The following is a 21,151-nucleotide window of genomic DNA, read 5'->3' as shown; positions in this document are numbered from 1 at the left end:
GGTGGGCTGTTCAGTGTGGTGTTGCAGACGCAACAGGACTGGTAATTTTTTTTTTTGTAGTTCAAAATACAGTAGCCTTTGGTAAGACTAGTGGGCTGTTCTCCATTGTGCAGTAAGCTCTGGGTAAGACTGGTGAGCTGTTCTCTAGGGTACAGTATGCTCTGGTAAAACTGGTGGGCTGTTCTCCATGGTGCAGTAGGCTCTGGTAAACCTGGTGAGCTGTTCTCCACGGTACAGTAGGCTCTGGTAAACCTGGTGAGCTGTTCTCCATGGTGTAGTAGGCTCTGGTAAACCTGGTGAGCTGTTCTCCATGGTACCGTAGGCTCTGGTAAAACTGGTGGACTGTTCTCCATGGTGCAGTAGGCTTTGATAAGACTGGTGAGCTGTTCTCCATGGTGCAGTAGGCTCTGGTAAACTGGTGAGATGTTCTCCATGGTGCAGTAGGCTCTGGTAAACCTAGTGAGCTGTTCTCCATGGTACAGTAGGCTCTGGTAAACCTGGTGAGCTGTTCTCCATGGTACCGTAGGCTCTGGTAAAACTGGTGGACTGTTCTCCATGGTGCAGTAGGCTTTGATAAGACTGGTGAGCTGTTCTCCATGGTGCAGTAGGCTCTGGTAAACTGGTGAGATGTTCTCCATGGTGCAGTAGGCTCTGGTAAGACTGATGGGCTGTTCTCCAAAGTAAAGTAGGCTCTGGTAAGACTGATGAGCAGTTCTCCATTGTGCAGTAAGCACTGTGTAAGACTGGTGAGCTGATCTCCATGGATTTGTAGCATGTCATTGTAAATGTATTATATGTTAACACATTAAACTTAGTTGCAACATGAATGGGTTTGTTTTTTAGAACAGCATCTCGAAAGAAATGTACAAAGTTCAACAATAGTAAAAGGTTTATTTTTTTAAACTGGATTTTTTTTTTTTTTTTTTTTTTTTAACTTAATAATTGCAGAAAGAATGTTTGGTCCTACCTGTGAGAAGTTTGTTTGTATTGTATGAAATCAAAATAGAGTAATATATATTATATTCTAAATATACTATTATCTATATCTATCTATCTATCTATCTATATATATATATATATATATATATATATATATATATATATATATTTGTCTCTAGGTATTGGGGGCCTAACTTACAGTTAGGGGCAATTCAATTGAATGTGATGTTGAGTCGGGAACAAGTGCCCAGAGCTATTCAATTGTCTGGCAGTTCAGTCGGGAGATTTAGTTTACTGCGTCTAATGGGGGTCATTCTGACCCGTTTGCTCGCTGCTTTTTGTCGCAGCCGAGCGAACGGGTCCCTACTGCGCATGCAGCATAGAGCGCCGGCGCATGCCAAATGGCCAAAGGCTGTAGCAGGGCTGCGATCGCCTCTGCCTGATTGCCAGGCAGAGGTGATCGTTGGGCGGGAGGGGGCAGAACGGCGTTTGGCTGCCGTTTCATAAGAGTCGTCCGTCCAACGCAGGCGTGGCCGGACCGAATGGGGGGGCGGGCCGCAGTGCCTGCATGACATCACACGCAGCCGCTGCGGACCGGGGAGCATTGAGTAGCTCCCGGCCAGCACGCTAAAGCTGCGCTGGCCGGGAGCTACTCTTGAAGTGCAAAGGCATCGCTGCTGTGCGATGCCTTTGCACTTCTGCGGGGGGGCAGGCACTGACAGGCAGGGCGGGCTAGCCCTGTGCTGGGTTCCCCCCTGCATGTCAGTATGAATGATCGTAGCTGTGCTAAATTTAGCACAGCTACGATCATCAACATGTAACGACCCCCAATGTCCGGCGTATAGTTGCAGAAAACAGTGTTATCAGACTTAAGTGCCGGGGTGTGATGTTGTTAGCACATGGGGTAAGCCCGCAACTAGCATCGCACTAGTTTTGTCCGGTTTCTGCTTGTACCCTCCTCTAGTCACTGATTTGCAACATGCTCAATTAAGTAGCTCCAGTGTATTCGTTCCTGGCAATATTCAATATAGCATTTAACTGCATTGCCCTAAATGGTGTAAATTTACCCCCATGTACAGTAGCAAACAGATATTGGGGAGCTTTACTTTTAAATTTATAAATTAACAATCGGCAGTTTTGTAGCAAGATTTCAAAGAGGTTTTTATTTTATTTTAAATGCAATAAATGCAATGAATTAAAACATTTTTAAATGGCACCTTAAATCCAGGTGTAAATCCAATAAATGATAAAAAACAGACACCTTTTACAGATGATCTAGTAGGAGCCCCCTTCCAACTGTATCTTTCCCCTCACATTTTAAATTCATCAGTGTAGTAGAATCCTGTATTGGAAAGGTGCAAAATTGCACCTTCTTAATGGATTTAATCATATTTTTAAATGAGGCCCTAATAACACTTTAAGGTGAATCATGTTTTTTTTTTATTCATTATTATTATTAAAGCCACTACTAAACCTATAAGCTACCATACAACAGGTGTCTGATACTGCCATCTGCTGCCGAGTATGGGTATTGTTTAGTAATCTAGTACCCAACAGTGTATTATAATCTTCATAATGTATAATTTAGTATTAGTACACCAGGTTATATGGAGCTATTTATTATTTCTCCGGCAGGGTCCACAGGTTATCCAAAGGATAACAATGGGATATGATGAAGGGACAGTGGATTGGCACCAATTGATCAAAGCTTTCCGGCCTCCCAGCATGCAACAGGCCCGTCCATATATCCCCGCCTCCTGGCTCAGGCAAATCAGTTTTTTGTTTGGTGCGGCAGGAGCCGGACCATGGTCAGAGGGCTGCTGCTTTTTACGAGTACAGTGCTGTTTTCGGCGGGCGTCGTGTCGGATATACTAGCAGGTCCAGCAGACGTTGCCAGGCTGTGGCCGGAGCACGGGGAGAAGGTAAGGCATCGGTTCCGCTTAGCTAGATGGAATACGGACACAGCCGCACTGTTTTGGGAGGAGACTACCAAACAGTAGCTGACGCGGCTGCCACCGCGGGTGCACCAGCACTAGGCCTTAGGGATCATAGGCTCCAGGAATGGCATTAGGCCGTGATCCCTAGGGTAGATGTCAGGAGGGGGAGTCAGACGCTCTCCTGGTCGCCCCTCCCCCTGGTTCATGACCAGTTTCCTCCAAGTCTCCCGCCATGAACTGTTTCCTCGCTTCTATCCCAGATGCTGTGCACGAGGGGACCCGGTCGCAGTATAGGCGGCTGTGTGACCGATGCGGCTGTGTTCACTATAGAAACATAGAATTTGTCGGCAGATAAGAACCACTTGGCCCATCTAGTCTGCCCCTTATTTTTTTTTTTTTTTTTTATATTATTTTTTATCACTAACCTTATTTGATCCTTATTTCTTTGTAAGGATATCCTTATGTCTATCCCATGCATGTTTAAATTGCTCTACTGTCTTAGCCTCTACCACCTCTGATGGGAGGCTATTCCACTTGTCCACTACCCTTTCTGTGAAATTATTTTTCCGCAAATTTCCCCTGAACCTCCCCCCCTCCAGTCTCAGTGCATGTCCTCGTGTCCTATTGCTTCTCTTCATTTGGAGAATGTTTCCCTCCTGGACTTTGTTAAAACCCTTCATATATTTGAAAGTTTCTATCATGTCCCCCCTTTCCCTTCTCTGCTCCAAACTATACATATTGAGATTTCTTAGTCTTTCTGGGTATGTTTTGTGATGTAGGCCATGCACCATTTTAGTTGCCCTCCTTTGTACAGTTTCTAATGTATTAATATCCTTTTGAAGATATGGCCTCCAGAACTGAATACAGTATTCTAGATGAGGCCGTACTAATGACCTATACAGTGGCATTATTACTTCTTTCTTTCTGCTGCTGATTCCTCTCCCAATGCAGCCAAGCATCTGACTAGCCTTCCTCATTGCCTTGTTACATTGCTTACCTGCTTTTAAGTCATCTGAAATAGTGACTCCTAGATCCCTTTCCTCCTCAGTAGTTTCCAATATAATGCCATTAATACTGTATTTAGCTTTAGGATTTTTGAGACCCAAGTGCATGATTTTGCATTTTTTGGCATTAAACTGTAATTGCCAGACTCTTAGGTTATAGGTTCATGGAGTGGCAGTGTACACTAGTAGCGTCTGGATCCACTCAGCATTCGCTAATGTATTGATCGATCTTGGAAGTGAGGTGAGTCTCCCTGTATCCCACTCTACTGAGTACGGGTTATACAGCACTAAATCTCTATCTACCCTTTGAGTACGAATAGTTAGATAAAGTGCCTATTGCATAAGAGTCTGTATACATTTACTGTTGTTTCTTTCGCATTGCGTCTGAATACGTTATGTCCATTTAAACATGATCAGTAATATGTTCTCCTACATACTTAAAAATGTGTTTGTAAATGATGTGCTCATATTGCTAATTATACTAATGTATAACATGTGACTGACTGCTAGTGTGATTGCTGACTTTACTATATGTCTGTCAGTTTGTTTTTTGATCCTCAATGCTGGTGCATGAGTAGGGTCAGATTGTATGTCACAAGTTTAAAGTGATTACAGTCACAAATTGTGTAGTACACTGTGAAAGTGCTGATTATTTATCATGTTTAAGAGCGGCAAAGGTGAGGAAGGTACAATCAGAGCAACACCAACACTCATATCATGTTTGTCTTGCAAAACTGTATTATCCTCTCAGGATCTGATTCAGGATGGTTTGTGTTCAAATTGTTTTAGTTTTCAGCAAAATACAAGGCAGACCCCTGTACAACGTCAGGTATAGATTGATCCACCTTGGGCTATGTTTGCACAGACCTTATACAGTATAGCTGAACAGATAATTCCTACAGCTTCTGTACCAGGAATAGGTTACACTATTAACACTTACATGCAGGTCCCTACTTACGGTATATCAATTCCACCAGCAGATTCTCAAAAGAAACAAGCTGATAAACCAATGGTAAGTACATTTTCACCTTCACAGGCTACACATGAGGCAGAGGAAGATTCATCGGCAGATGAAAGCTCAATTATTTCTACTTCGGCATACGAAGAGGAAGGAGGTCTCAGCTCAGTGAATATAGCGTAGTTAATTAAAGCAATTAAAGCCATTCTATCCTTAGAGGATTCAGCAGAGCCTGTGTTAAAAACCAAGGCACTTTTGTTTAAACGTCCCAAAACAGTTAAAACTGAGTTTCCGGGGTCAGATCAGCTGACAAAAATCATGGAAGAGGCTTGGGCTACACCCAATAAGAAGTTTAGAATTCCTAAAAAATGGGATTCCAATTATCTTCTTCCAGCTGGGGATTGCTTAAAAAGGGAGGTGGCTCCTAAAGTAGATACGCATGTAATTCGATTAGTGCGAAAATCTATATTACCTTTGCCTTCAACATCATTAAATAATGTCACGGATAGGAGAGTAGATGGGTTTCTAAAAACCATATTTTCCCTGTCTGGGGCAGTCATAAGGCCAGACATGGCTTAAGCTTGGATGGCAGTGGCTGCCTGGGCTGATACACTGGAGCGGGATTTTACTGTAGCTTCTAGAGAGCAAAAATCCCATATAGCTCATATAAAACAGGCTGCAATATTCTTTGAAGAAGCAGCATTAGATATGGGTACTATTGCCTCCAGGGCATCAGCTTCAACAATAGCTGCTCGCAGATCAGTTTGGTTACGTACGTGGAATGCTGATTCAGAATCTAATAAGGTTTTGGAATCTTTGCCTTTTTCTGGAAATATTCTTTTTGGTAAAGAATTGACAGATATTCTGGAGTCAGGACTCCAAAAAGGTCAGGTTTCCTTCCACATACAACTTCAAGCCTAAAGTTCCGGCTTTTCCGTCTCAAGGAAAAGCTAGGGGAAAAAGGGATCGCAAGCAGCCCCAATACAAAAAGTCTGGTAAGTCAAAAAAGCATTGGGCTACCAGAGGGCCGGCTTCCAAATCAGAAGACAAGCCATCAGCCTGATGGTGCGGGCCTCCACCTGGGGGACCCCAGAGTAGGGGGCTGACTTCTTCAGTTTGCACAGATCTATCAGCAGTCTACAACAGATGCCTGGGTACAGGAAGCGGTATCTCTAGGTTATGCTTTTCCCTTCAAGAAGCATCCTCCTCGAAGGTTTTTATGTACCAGCCCGTCTCAGGTAGAGACGAAAGCCAGGGCTTTGCAAGAAGCAGTTCAGAAATTGCTTCATTCAGGAGTAGTCATTCCAGTTCCCCCTGCACAACGGGGGCAGGGTTTTTACTCCAACCTGTTTTTGGTTCAGAAGCCAAATGGGTCATTTCGGCCCATTCTCAATCTCAAAATGCTAAACAAATACATTTGGGTACCTCGGTTTCACATGGAGACGTTACGTTCCGTAGTCTTGGGCATGCAGCCAGGGGATTATATGGTATCCCTGGGTACACAGGATGCTTACCTACATGTTCCTATAGCACTGTCTCATCAGTGTTATCTCAGGTTCGCTATCCTCCAAGAGCATTTTCAGTTCCAGGCTCTACCCTTTGGGTTAGCCACAGCCCCCAGAGTATTTACCAAAATTATGGTGATGGCATCTTATCTCCGCCAGCAGGGGATAAGAATTTTTCCATACCTCAACGATCTTTTTAATCCTGGCACAGTCACAGGAATTGCTCCTACAGCCAATAACATGTCTACAGAGGCACGGGTGGCTCATAAATTGGGCAAAATTGTCTCTAGTTCCGTCACAACGGATGACTCACTTGGGGGCTGTACTGGATTCAGGTCTGCAGAGAGTATTTTTACCTGGGAACAAGATATCCAAGGTTCAGTCAAGGATTCAAGACTTGCTACACAGTCAAACAGTATCCATTCATGCAGCAATGTGAGCGATGGTGGAGTATGCACAATTTCAATCAAGGCTTCTGCAGCGTCTGATTCTTGCCAAATGGAATGGATTACATCAGACGATAAAAACACAGACTATGGTACTTTCGATAAAAGAAGGTCATTAGCCTGGTGGCTACAGACGTCCCATCTGGACAAGGGGAGACCCTTTTGGATATCAGATTGGGAAATTCTGACAACAGATGCCAGTCTCCAGGGCTGGGGAGCAGTGTCCGGAAGGTTGTGTTTCCAGGGGCGATGGACCAAAGAAGAAAGTTGCCTGCCAATAAATGTGTTGGAACTTCGGGCCATATATATGGCCCTGATTCAGGCAAAGGACATTCTTCGAGGAAAGCCAGTCCAAATCTGCTCGGACAATGCAACGGCAGTAGCGTACCTCAACCATCAGGGAGGAACACGCAGCCAAATGAAGGAGGTAAGTCACATACTAAAGTGGGCAGAACTTCATCATCCAGCCTTGTCCGCAGTGTTCGTTCCGGGAGTCCTAAACTGGGAAGCGGACTTTCTCAGTCGACACACCATTCAAGCAAGCAAATAAGCTCTACACCCGGTGGTCTTCCAGACGCTAGTAGACAAATGGGGGTTGCCAGAGATAGATCTCATGGCATCCCGTCTGAACAACAAAGTGCTCGCATACGGGTCAAGAACAAACGATCCCAGAGCGATCTTTATGGACGCCTTGTCGGTGAGATGGGACTTTCATCTGGCTTATGTGTTCCCTCCAATCACTCTATTACCCAGGGTGGTGAGAAAGATAAAGCAAGGAAAGGGTGCTGTGATAATAATAGCTCCGGCTTGGCCCAGAAGGCATTGGTATACGGATCTGCAGAGAATGTCGATGGATGCTTCATTTCTGCTCCTTCAACGTCCATACCTACTGATGCAAGGTCCTTGTTATCACAGACATCTGGATCAACTGTCTATGACGGCGTGGCTCTTGAAACCTCTATCCTGAAGTCAAGAGGATTCTCACAACAGGTAATTCAAACAATGCTCAGAGCAAGGAAACCCTCCTCAGCTCGCATTTATCACCGAATATGGCAAACCTATATTCATTGGTGCAGTGAAAGAAAGGTGGACCTAAGTCTTTCAGAGTTTCCATGGTCTTAGTATTCCTTCAGGCAGGAATGGATAAAGGTTTGAAGGTGGCTTCCTTGAGAGTGCAAGTGTCGACATTGACTGTATGGTTCAAAAAGAAAATTGCCAATTTACAGGATGTGCGTACTTTTTTCCAGGGAATGCTGCACATTCAACCTCCGTTTGTTCCGCCTACAGTGCTGTCGGACTTATGTTTAGTCCTGAAAGCCCTTCAAGTTGCCCCATTTGAACCACTTTATAAAGTGGATCTTAAATGGCTAACAGCTAAAGCGCTCTTTCTGCTGACTATGGCGTCAAATAGAAGCGTATCAGATTTAGGGGCGTTGTCATGTCGTTCCCCATTTCTGTTTTTCTAAATTCTACCTTAATGAAGAAATTGTAGTCCCGGTTTTTCAGGTACCGGGACTTTCTGCGGGAGATGCATCGCTGGAGGTGGTCCGTGCATTAAGGATCTACGTAGAGCGTACCAGTGCCATCAGAAAGACAGATTCACTCTTCATTCTCTATGGATTTCACGAGAGGATGGCCTGCTAGTAAACAAACGCTGGCAAGATGGCTTTGGATGACGATTTCAGAAGCATATTCTCAGACTGATCTCCCTGTTCCGGCTAATGTCTTTGCGCACTCTACTCGTAAGGTAGGTCCCTCATGGGCAGCACAGCGTGGTGCTTCAGCAGAACAGATATGTAAGGCAGCCACATGGTCTTCCATTAACACATTCATTAGACATGCCTTGGATACCTTTGCCTCTCATGACGCTGAAATCAGGCGAAGGGTTCTCCTGTCCAATCGGGAGCGTCCCCACCACTATATTGCTTAGGGAAATCCCATTGTTATCCTGTGGATAACTTGTGGACCCAGCAGGAGAAATATACGTTATGGTAAGAGCTTACTGTTGATGACGGTATTTTTCCTAACACCACAGGATCCACAGGGATCCCACCCTGACGGACCTGATTTGAGGATCCTTTCACTCACTAACCTCTTCCTTCTTGTACGGAAGGGTGTGCCTGTGTGTTTTTCTCGCCTGTTTAGGGCTCTACATGATGCTCCTGCCTTGTGCTTTGCAACACAACTGATTTGCCTGAGCCAGGAGGCGGGGATATATGGACGGGCCCGTTGCATGCTGGGAGGCCGGAAAGCTTTGATCGATTGGTGCCAATCCACTGTCGCTTCATCATATCCAATTGTTATCCTGTGGACTTAGGAGAAATACCGTTATCAACGGTAAGTTCTTACCATAACGTATATTTTTAAATAAAGTCCATTAAGTCACCCAATAAGATAACCGCACCTTCTTTCCTTTTATTAGTGGCAGCTAGTAATGAGATATCCTTTGAAGAACACAAAGATTACTGTAATTTATAGGATCTCAGTAATGCATGTGTCCTGCCATAAAACCAGTTCTCCATCTCCCCTTCACTCCAATAATACAATAAGAAGACAACAGTCAGTGAATCACAGCTGGTTCTTTATTTACATGAAGATTTACAATGGACAAAATTAACAATTTAAAACAAGTCCAATCCAAAGAGTAATTATACATGAAATCTGTAGTATAAGTATCTACATAGAACACAATGGTGTAGCCCAGTGGAGCACAAACAGGTCACGTTTTCCAGGTCACCCAGCAGGTGCACTGTGTATCACCAACTGTCATTTAAAAAAAAAAAAGTTCTGGTTATTTTGTTTTAAAAATCCACGTGACCTGGAAAACATGAACTGTTAGTTCTGCTTGAGGACATAGGGGTCTATTTACTGAGCCATGGAGAGAGAGAGATAGTACCAGTCAATCAGCTGCTAGCTGCCATGTTATAGGCTGTGTTTGAAAAATGATAGGAGCTTGTTGGTGGTACTTTAACTCCGTCCACTTTATCCCTTTCCAAGTGTGAAACACTGAGATGGATATCCTATTAACTTTGATTTATGGGGATATATGTGGCTATATAGGTACCATCACCTATATACTGGAGACAACCTGGGTGAGACACTTACATTTTCCCTAAAAAAGAACCCTCACTTCTCACTAGGCAGCACAGTGCAGCTGAAAGGGTTAACAGCTTCCCTTTGCCTAGGTTGCTAGGCAACGCCAGCAAACAAAGGACAGCAACATGTGGAGCACTAGGACCCAGGTGCAGACCTGCAGAGCAGGATGAATCGAAGCTGCTGATTAGGTGGTGCAGAGCGGGAAGAGTAGGAGGCGGGGTTACCTCCTGAAGTGATTGCTGAGGAGTCTCCTGAGGTGACAGGGAGAGAGACGCTGTGAGGAGTGGTGCTCTGAGGTAACAACGAGGAGACAGTAGGGAGAGTCCTGCTGAGGAGATGCGCTGGGGAGACAGGGCTGTCGATGCTGCACAGCCTGAGAGCGCATCCAGACTGTCATCAGGGCCAGCACAGCATGAGTATACTGAGTGCGCTCAGGGAAAGAAAGTGCCGGTGACCCACCTCGCATCTGCTGGGACACACAAGAGGCTACTGTAAGAACTCTGGAGCTGGGGACCCGGCCGACCATTGCTGCTACCGACAGTTAGTTACCACAGCCGCACTTACACCCCAGTCAGCATCCGCAATCAGTGACACTTCCCACAGTTGAGCAAGACAGAGAGACTGAGTTAACCCACGCAGTACAGTGAAATTTGAGAGTGCCCCTGTTGGTAATTCGCACACACCTGCACCAGTGCAATCCCCTACATGTTACTTTTAACATTGCCACCTCTGGGATACCTAAGGTCACTGCGATTAAATAATGTATTTATTTCTGAGACTTCCGGTGGGCGGGGCATCTAGCATGGCCGCTTTTTAATCACTGTCTGCACAGGGGCTAGAGTTATCCACACCAATCTTCCTTTTCCTGCCTTCATGAGGATACATTCTTGATGGGAGTGTGTCCCCCGTGTATAGAGGAGCAGATTGATACCACACTCGCCCCTGTGGACCTATTATCCACCAAAGTCGAGCCGTTTTATATAAATGGCGTGGATGGCCGCTTGCTTTTGGCGCGAAATCCGGGAGGACCGTGCCTGAAGCTACGGAACGCCGACCATCCTGCCCCCTCCATTTCCCCTGGTCCCTTGTGCTACGGACCCACACCTCTTGGGGTATCCAGACAATGGGGCGCCCCTCTGTGAGCCTCGAGGGGTGACGCACCCACCGGTGGTGCCTGAGCCGCGGCCCGTGGGTTCCCGAGGCTGTGCGCTGGAGACTGGACTGCCGGGCGGAAGATATCCCCCCTGACTTCTGCCGCCTTTAACTGCCGGGGGTTTAAGCGCAGCACAGGCTGCCCCCCCGCCGCTGGGGACCGCTGCCCCACGGGTGCACCGCTGGGACAGCCAAGTCGACTCAGACCTCCGTAACCTGCCCGGACCTGTGCCACCGGAGGTGCCCGCACGGATCGCCGCGGCTGTACATTAACCTGTGCTTTCCCTACAAAGAGCGTCGAGCTCTCTGGAGACGCTGTTTTCCGCCCTTGCCTGTACTTTCGTCTGTGGACGCTGAAGCTAGCAGGACTGTGGATCCATCCATGCTTGGATATCTGTGGATCACAGTGCCCTATTCCTGTCCCTGCCGCTGAGGATTGTCGTTGGAACTGGCGCGGCCGTACGCTTGCTTCTGCTGCCGCCATCCAGGGGAGAGTGGAGTCGCGGTGTCGGGAGCCACTTGTCGGCTGGTGGTCCTGGGGGTGCCTTGATACCAGCTGCCTCTATCAACGTACATAGTCCTGCAAACGCCCCGGGCCGCAGCTGTGCGCTCACCCTTGCTGCTAGCGCTTTCCCTACAGAGAGCGCTGAACCCTCTTGAGCCGCTGTCTGTGCCTTCGTGAGTGGACGTTGGAGCTGGCGGGTCCGTCCCTGCTTGGAAATACAAGAATCACAGTTGAGCGAGGTTTTCTCTCTGGCTTAACTATATACTGCATTTACCTTCGAGACTTTGTTGGCACTGTTGACTCCAATGCCATATTATCGGTGGTGAAGTGACTGGCTGGTGAACCTAACTGTCGAAGGGCTGCCCCCCTCTTTTTGTCTTTTTTGTTTCCTCTCTCTCATTCTCGTCCCCCCCCCCCCTACTGTCTTTGTCTCAGCGCCCCCACCTTTCCATCTCCGCTTCTGCTTTTCACGTCTTTGTTGTTTTCGTTAGACCCTCCTCTTGGGCTCCTGTATATGATTGCCTTCTTTGAAGACTCTACAAAGACGGGTGCTACAGGACTTGTGATTATTTTTACTTCCTGCATCAGATTGTAACTAATTTTAGTTCTGTTACCCGGGTATTTACAGTTTTGCAGCCCACAGTATCGTCCTATTTTCATGCCTTCGGCTGCTGTACAATATATTACTAGTAGATATACAGTATGCTGCATTGCTTTGACACATTTAGTGCACTGTTCTTTCTGCTATGCCCTCTATTCATATTGTTCTGATATTGCTTTTTATTTGTGTATACTCCTCACATCATTCACCCGTGTATCTTGGCACTTGCCAAACTTACATAATGTCTGAGACCATTGGTTTCGCTGCCCAGTTGGCTGAGGAGGTGTCCCGACGCCTCATACCTTACCTAGAGAAAAGAATTTGTGATGTTTTGTCTGTTTTTGATCGGGAACGAGCTTCTTTGGTTGATTGCTTTCACAATATGGAAGCACCTATCTTGTCACAGGATAACTCAGAGATTGATGATCCCACTGATCCTGCTCTCAGAGATGAATTTGTTCCTCCTGAGCCCACGGATATGGTTGGGGTGGCCATTTCCTCTGTATGGTTCAGTGGATTCACCTCCTCTAGGCTGCCTTTAAACACTACAACACATTATTTTTGTGGTACCAGCCCCACACTGCCTCACGGAGATCCTATTGGTGATGGCTTCATATTGGTCACATCAGCATTCATTGCTTGATCTGTGTACACCAGGGGTGTCAAACTCAAATTCATCGGGGGCCGCATCAGCAGTTTGGTCCCCATCAAAGGGCCGGTTGTATCTGTAGGTCTATCCAAAATTTACCGCTCCACCTGCCTTATATGTGCCCATCCATGTGCCCCCTTTTATAGTGCCCAGCCATGTGCCCCCTTTTATAGTGCACAGGTCCCCATTTTACACATTGCGGCAGGTACAGGTCCCCATTTTACACATTGTGGCAGGCACAGGTCCCCATTTTACACATTGTGGCAGGCACAGGTCCCCATTTTACACATAGCGGCAGGTACAGGTCCCCATTTTACACATTGTGGCAGGCACAGGTCCCCATTTTACACATTGTGGCAGGCACAGGTCCCCATTTTACACATAGCGGCAGGTACAGGTCCCCATTTTACACATTGTGGCAGGCACAGGTCCCCATTTTACACATTGTGGCAGGCACAGGTCCCCATTTTACACATAGCGGCAGGTACAGGTCCCCATTTTACACATTGTGGCAGGCACAGGTCCCCATTTTACACATTGTGGCAGGCACAGGTCCCCATTTTACACATAGCGGCAGGTACAGGTCCCCATTTTACACATTGTGGCAGGCACAGGTCCCCATTTTACACATTGTGGCAGGCACAGGTCCCCATTTTACACATTGTGGCAGGCACAGGTCCCCATTTTACACATTGCGGCAGGTGGTGGAAGGAGGGAGAGAGAGAGAAAGAGAGAGGGGCTGACTTACATTTGAAGCGGTTCTCGCCGCTCTTCAGCCGCCTCTCCCTCCTCGTCTGCGCGGCTCCCTTCTCCCTCCTCCGACGGGGTTTCGTTGAATGACGCGTTTGCGCCGTGACGTCACGACGCAATCGCGTCATTCCGCGAACCCCCCCCCCCCGAGCTGGGCACTCGGGAGAAGGGGGTTTCATGGCGGCAGCACCGCGGGCCATCAGACGAGGTCTGGCGGGCCGGATTTGGCCCGCGGGCCTGGTCTTTGACACCCCTGGTGTACACTATATTTGGAACTCATGTCATCTCTCGCAGTTTTTATTTTGCCGCAATTTCTAGGTCCTTTTGGGGCTGTTACATGAGGAGGTGGTTACTTACCCATAACCCTTATCGTCTTCCTCATACTAGACATACCTATGACTTTAACCATACTTTTAGATGACTAGAATCCCTATTGGTTATGGCGCAAAGATGATTTATGGGCTGCTTACCCTTTACTTTCAGTTTCAAGCTGCAGTACTATCTGTTTGTAGTTTTTTTTTATTTTTATAAATCTGTTTTATTGAGATTTTTTTCAGATTAACAAAACAATAAGATATCAGGTGTAAAGAGTACAGTAGGCACACAGAGTATTTGTTATGAAATACAGGTTACATGCAAACGAAATGCGTAACAGAAACAGTGATGGCAAGCTATAAAGTGGCATACAGTATCGTGGCGACCATAACAGGTTTCGGGTCAGAAAGTATAGCTAAACAACCAGTCACATTTTAAGGCTCCAAGGATGAGATCTGCCATATTTTCCTTTGACAATACAGATAGTACAATTCTGTTTAATAATAAGCCTGACATATCAAATAAATCAAACGAAACCTGGGGGGAGGGTTCACATACAAGGGGTACGGAGGGGGGGGAATTGCTAGTGTAGATGTTCAGCTATGACGATGATGACTAACGAGATTTGACGGAGCAGGTACCATTCTGTTGACTCAAAAACCGTAGATATGTGAGCTTGCGTGGAAGGAGGGAGCGAGTCAATATATTTTTCCCATCTAGCATAAAATTTAACATCATCAGTTTCTATGTTTACCAGTGCAGATCTGCGGTCAAAATATAATATTTGTAACATTTTCCTGTGTACTTCCGATAATGAAGGTTTAGACCTGGAGACCCAGTGGGTGAGAATGATCTTTTTAGACACTGTAACCAGTATGGTCAGCAATGGTATATGTCTTTTTTCCGGAGTACCCAAGTCCCAGTGAGAGAAATTAGCACATAAACAAGCTAGAGGATCAGGTGTGATTCGAATGTGGAGCAAATTATTGATATAAGAGAGTACTTTACCCCAGAATTTCCTAATGTGACCACATTTCCAGAAGTTGAGATAGAAAGTTGCTGAGTAGTAGCCGCATTTAGGGCATTCCCCCGATATCAGGGGGTTGTATCGGGCGTGGTGGGTTTGAGGGACATAGGCCCTCTGTAAGGTTCGGAGATGGACTTCCTGTAGGTAAGCAGAGGACAGAGTTTTCATAGTGGAGCAATAAAACATGCTTAGAGCTGTAGAGTCAGTAAGGGAAGGAATATCCTTCTGCCATTGTGACAGCAGCATGGCCCATCTGGAGGACGAAGATATGTCAGTGAGGAGGTTGTACAGCATCCTAGTTCGGAATGGAAGCCTTTTCGCACAAGGATAGCACTGATTGTATTGGGTCTGGGGGACTAGAGGGGAGTGAGGAGTGCCCCATGGGGTGAAGGATGGAGGTGAGATCGTGTCGAGCCTGTAAGTACATATAAAAATGTGATTGTGGGATGTCGTATGTATCTTGGAGGTGAGAGAATAAAACAAAATTTCCCCCCGGGTCATAGACCTTTGAGGAACATGATAGTCCGTTTGCGCTCCAGAGTTTAAAGTTAGAATTTGTGAGAGATGGAGGGAACGCAGGATTGCCCCAGAGAGGAACTCGCCGTGTGAGCATGTGATTCCTGTGAAACAATTTGTTTATTTTGACCCATGCATAATAGATATCATCGAATAGTGGGGAGTTAAGTATGCGAGAAGGGATAGATTTCGGGGTAGCATGAAGGAGTGCACTGGGAGAATAGGGAGAAAACACGGCCTCGTCCAAAGCGGGGTCCGTGAAAGCATGACCATCCGTCAGCCAGTCAGCAGCCCAGCGGAAAAGGGCAGACAAGGAGTATGAGAGGAAGTCAGGCAGGCCTACTCCCCCCGCAGCACGGGGAGCGGCCAGTTTTTTGAAGGCTATGAGGGGGTCTTTTGCCTTTCCAGAGGAATTTAGTAAGGATCTTGCGGAGGTAGACCAGGTCTTTCGTGGAAAGGCGGATGGGTAACATCTGCATTAGATAATATAGACGTGGGAAAAACACACTTTGAGGAACAGCCACTCTGCCTAAGAGCGAGAGGGGCAAAAGTTTCCAAGAGTCAAGGGTCGTGCTAAGTTTATGTAACATGGGCGTGAAGTTAGCCTCGTATAGGATGGATAAGTCCAATGGAATTTGTATCCCTAAATAAGTGATCCTATCTGGAACTGTTTTAAACGTCAGCGTCAGGGTAGGGGTTGGTCAGCCACTAGATGTATGAGGGGTCCCCAGGGGTAGCAGCTCGGATTTGGAGATATTGATGCGATAGCCCGAGATTTTCCCAAAAGACGATATGAGGTGGAGGATCTCCGGGATGGAGACGTCAGGGTCAGTAATAAAAAGAAGCATATCGTCCACGAATAATGCCACTACGAGCTCAACATCACCAATTCGAATCCCTCGGAAACTCTCGGATGCTCGTAAAGCTATCGCCAGAGGTTCCAGAGCTATATCAAACAATAAGGGGGATAAATGGGCATCCCTGCCGTGTACCTCTACCGATTGGAAAGGGAGCTGACAAAACCCCATTACAGGATACCTGGGTTTGAGGATGTGTATAGAGAAGTTTAATCCAGTCAATAAAGGCCGGTGAGAAGCCAAAACGTGCTAAGGAGTGATATAAATGGGGCCATTCAACCAGATCAAACGCCTTCTCCGCGTCAAGGGAAAGAATGTAAGCAGGGTCAGAGGAGGCGGAAGATGTCTGAACTGCTGACAACACACATCTGACATTGACTTCCGAATGCCTGCCCCATATGAAGCCCGTTTGATCTGGGTGGATGATGTGGGGAAGGAGCAATTTTAAACGATCAGCCAGAATCTTGGTCAGTAACTTATAATCAAGATTTAGTAGGGAGATGGGACGATAGGATCCCGGGAGGGTGAGATCCCTGCCCGGTTTCGGTAGAACTTTAAGGATGGCCGAGTTAAAATGTAGGGGGAGAGTTTGAGACGTAAGCATAGCATTGAGCGCATGCATCAATAGGGTCTCAAGTTTTGTCAGCTTGTAGAAATCGGCAGAGAAACCATCAGGTCCCGGAGCTTTGTTACGTTTGAAATGACCAATAGTCTGGCGGATCTCTTCTAGTGTAATCGGGGATGTTAATGACTGGCTAAGCTCTGGAGATAATTTGGGTGCGGCAAGGAGTCCCAAGCATAAGGAGAAACAGGATCTCCAAGGGAGTCCGGGGGAGGCGGGCGGGGGATCGCAGGAGAATAGAGATCTGTGTAAAAGGAGCGCATGATTGTAGAGATCTCGGCATTGGTGGCCGTCAATCTGCCCGAGTCTGTCATCAGTGGTCGTGTAGTTAGGGGAGGGTGGGAGCCACGCAAGAGGTTAGAAAGCAACTTACCCGTTTTGTTTCCAAATTTGTGGAACCGGAAGCTAACATTAAACATATATTTATCCCCAAGTGTTAACAAGAATTCATCAAAGTGTGTTTTTGCCTCGAGATAACTATGTTTAGTGATATCATTCGGCGTGGATTTGAACTGCTGAAAGGCTGAGGTCAGGGCTGTCTGGAACACAAAGTATTGCTCAGTGTGTTTTCTGCGAGAATTGGCCACATAAGATATTATCTCCCCCCGCAATACGGATTTGGCAGATAACCAAAAGAGCATAAGGCCAGAGTCTGCATGTAATGCATTGTCTGAGGCATATGTTTCCCAGGCAGCTTCAAGTCTGTTTCGAAATTTCAAAGATTTGGATAAGTAGGAGGGGAATTTCCACAGTCTGGGGGAATCCCGCTGTTCCGAGATCTGGATAGAGGCTGTCATGAGGGCATGATCGGAAAGGGAAATCGGAGCTATGAGAGCATCCACTACGCTAGGAAAGAGGGAGTGAGATGTGAATATATAGTCAATTCGGGACAGGGTATGGTGAGCTGAGGATAAGCAGGTATACTCTCTATCAGTGGGATGGAGAGCCCTCCAAATATCCACCAAGGAGAGTCTATCCGCAAAGACATCCCCAATTTTGGGAGGGTGAGGCCTTTAGGAGGAGTGGAAGATCTATCCAACAGAGGGGATGTTATCAGATTAAAGTCTCCGCACATAATGATTGAGGAGGAAAGGTGTGGGGTCAGTAAGGCAATAAGTGATTGGAGAAAACTTTTGGTATAGGTGGATGGAGCGTATACATTGCAAAGTGTCAAAGGTTGCCCGTAAATCTTAAGGTTCAGTAGCACCGTCCTACCCGTTGCATCAGATCGAGTTATTAACTCTTCATAGGGAATATGTTTTTTGATTAAAATGATAACACCTCTAACTTTCGAGTTATAAGAACTGGAACCTAGAACAGACCAGCCTAAGGTGTTTAATTTTACTACTTCAGCGGGGACTAGATGGGACTCTTGCAGGAAGGCTATGTCAACATTTTGTTTATTGAGATAGATGAGGATTTTCCTGCGTTTCGCTGGTGAATTGAACCCTCCCACATTCCACGAGCCAAACGTCAGAGTAGGCATGATACAGGGAGGGGGGCCAGAGCGTTATCACAGCTTTCAACATCAAAATAATACAGTAGATCAGGCCTGGCCAACCTGTGGCTCTCCAGATGTTGTGAAACTACACATACCAGCATGCTCTGCCACAGTTTTAGCATTCCCTAATAGCAAAACTGTGGCAAAGCATGATGGGATTTGTAGTTTTACAACAGCTGGAGAGCCACAGGTTGGCCAGGCCTGCAGTAGATCATGAGCTAATAATGGATGGGGGGGGGGGGGAGGGGTGTAAGGAAAGAGGGGGAGGGAAGGAGGGGGGAAGACAGACAAAAAACACAATATAACCGTCCTAAATAGTGAGACCAAGGAATCAGTGGTGTGGACAGCGAGGATTCAACACGCCAGGAGGTCTCAGGATTTCCCGCAAAACAAATTAACATAAGGAGAAATTTAAGCCATAAAGACATAACAACCAGTAGTGGAGTGTGAGGGAGGAGCTCCGCCCGCCCAACCACATCCACTAGGAGTGAAAGATAAAAGGTGGTTTTGCCCTGCACAAAAATAAAGCACATAGCAGGAATGATAAGCAGGGGGTGATGGTGGTGGCCCTGTCTTGTGCGGAAGCAGAGAATAAAAAATAATTAACCTAATGCGCGATAACAAGAGAATCAGTGTCTCCAGCAGACTGGATAGTGTCCGCATCATAATATGTTGGGTTCACCAATAACCGGTGTTTGGGAGCTACATATCATAACTAAACATGTCAATAATGATGATGAATAATAACATAAAACATGAGGTACGAAGTTACAGCATGAACTTGCAGAAGAGGATTATTGTATCGTAACAGAACATAACAAGACATAACGAAAGCTCATGAAACAATGTAATATTGGGAGACATTATCAGACAGGTATGCTAGGAAAAACCATCAGGTGGATAAGGTAGCTGGTGGGTCGCTGATATCAGTTTCCCGGGATTGAGGGAGTTCTTTTAGGAAAGCATGGGCGTCTGCTGGGGAGAGGAAGTCCTTATAGGAGGAGCCGTGGTAGATGCGTAAACGGGCTGGATAGAGCAAGCCAAACTTGCGGCCCTCTGCAACGAGTTGAGAGCAAATTGGTGAGAATGCTTTCCGGGCCCTCGTCAATTCCACCGAGTAGTCCTGGAAAATAAAAAGCTTGTGACCCTCCCATTGCAGGTCCTTGATACGTCGTGATGCAGACCAAAAAGCAGACTTATGCAGAAAGTTCAGGCAGCGAAACAACGTGACCCTCGGACGGGGCTTATTCGGGGTGGGGGCAGGGCCCACACGGTGTACCCTCTCAATAACCAGGTCCCGACAATCGTGATCAATTCCTAGAAGGGTGGGAAGCGTGGTACGGACAAAAACGGCAAGGGCTGGACCTTTTACTGATTCAGGTAGGCCCACAAGCCTGATATTATTTCTCCTCGATCTGTTTTCGATATCATCGAGTTTGTTCCATATGTGATAATTGTCTGAAGTCAGCGATTTCACAGCCTGCTGCAGTTCATCCATATTATGCATGGCAGCTCCCAATTGATTTTCAGTGCGTGACACACGGTTCTGCAGCTGCAGTGTGATATCAGCCACAGCCTGAGTGAGGAGGGGAGCCATGGTGGACCTGATGGCGTCCACCACTTCAGCATATGAGACCGGAGCATCGGCGGCACGTTCCGACAGAGGCACCGTGACTGCAGCCACCTTCTTTGGAGCCGGTGAGACCCCCCATAGTCCCCGCCGCGCGGCGTTTTTCTTGGCGCTGCGGCTGTGCGCCAGCCGCGGCTACGGGCGTCACAAAGCGATCCATATGGGTGGCGGGTGCGAGGGGGGTGCCTTGCAGGGCAAATGGAGGCCGGCAGCGGCCTTTAAAAGGTATGTGTAAACGGGTTGTGGCGGAGCTCCGGGATCTGCTGCCTCACGCCATCAACCCGGAAACCGGAAGTCCTCATCTGTTTGTAGTTTATCTTATGACCATGGGCTACAGCCGTAGCTCATGCTCTTCCCATTTTGGTTTGGAAAATTTGGAGGTAAAGGAGGAGTTTGGAGCAATGTATTTTTCATTTAACTTGTGATTACCATATGCCTTTTGTTAATCTTTCCTATAATACGCTATCACAAAATCTTCCATGCTGTGTTGAAACACTATCTCACTAGGTTTCTAGACATACATGTTACGCTGTTATACTATAAGACTTATTTTTGGATTATGTACACTGTTTGAATACATTTGCGTCAATAAAAAATATATTTGAAATTTTATTTATTTATTTATTTCTATACATGTTTGAAAACCTGCTTATTTAACTGGAAAATACCGGAGAGCCGGCAAGACTTTACCTCACCATTTTCCTAGTTCTATCTTCCCATCTGCTGGTGCACGTTATCATTTAGTGACTGAATTGAGTAGGCACTTCCACGCCCTATCCGCTTTGCATTGAACAGTACGCTTTATACTGCGCCTCAGTGACTGACTGCCAGCAACTAACTTGACCTGCTTCCGTTGAGCCTGCAATTAATATTTCCGTTGCTTCTGAACTTGAACTCTTAACTAGAGGTATAGGCATTGGTTAAACTAACTTGCAGCCTGAGAAGGGTAGACTTCCACCTACAGAATGTTTATAGTCACTTCACTTGGTAAATATTTTTGTGTAAATGTGAATGGTATATTGTGGTTCTATACCTGTACAAGGAAATGTCAAGTTGATATTAGTAATACTATTGTATGTCCAAGTGTGCATTACTGACTTCATGTTGTGAATCGCTTTTGCCTCTCAACTAATTCCAGAGC

The sequence above is a fragment of the Pseudophryne corroboree genome, chromosome 1 (assembly GCF_028390025.1).
Source record: "Pseudophryne corroboree isolate aPseCor3 chromosome 1, aPseCor3.hap2, whole genome shotgun sequence".
NCBI classification, from domain to species: Eukaryota; Metazoa; Chordata; class Amphibia; order Anura; family Myobatrachidae; genus Pseudophryne; species Pseudophryne corroboree.
Note: the sequence above shows the minus strand (reverse complement) of the source record.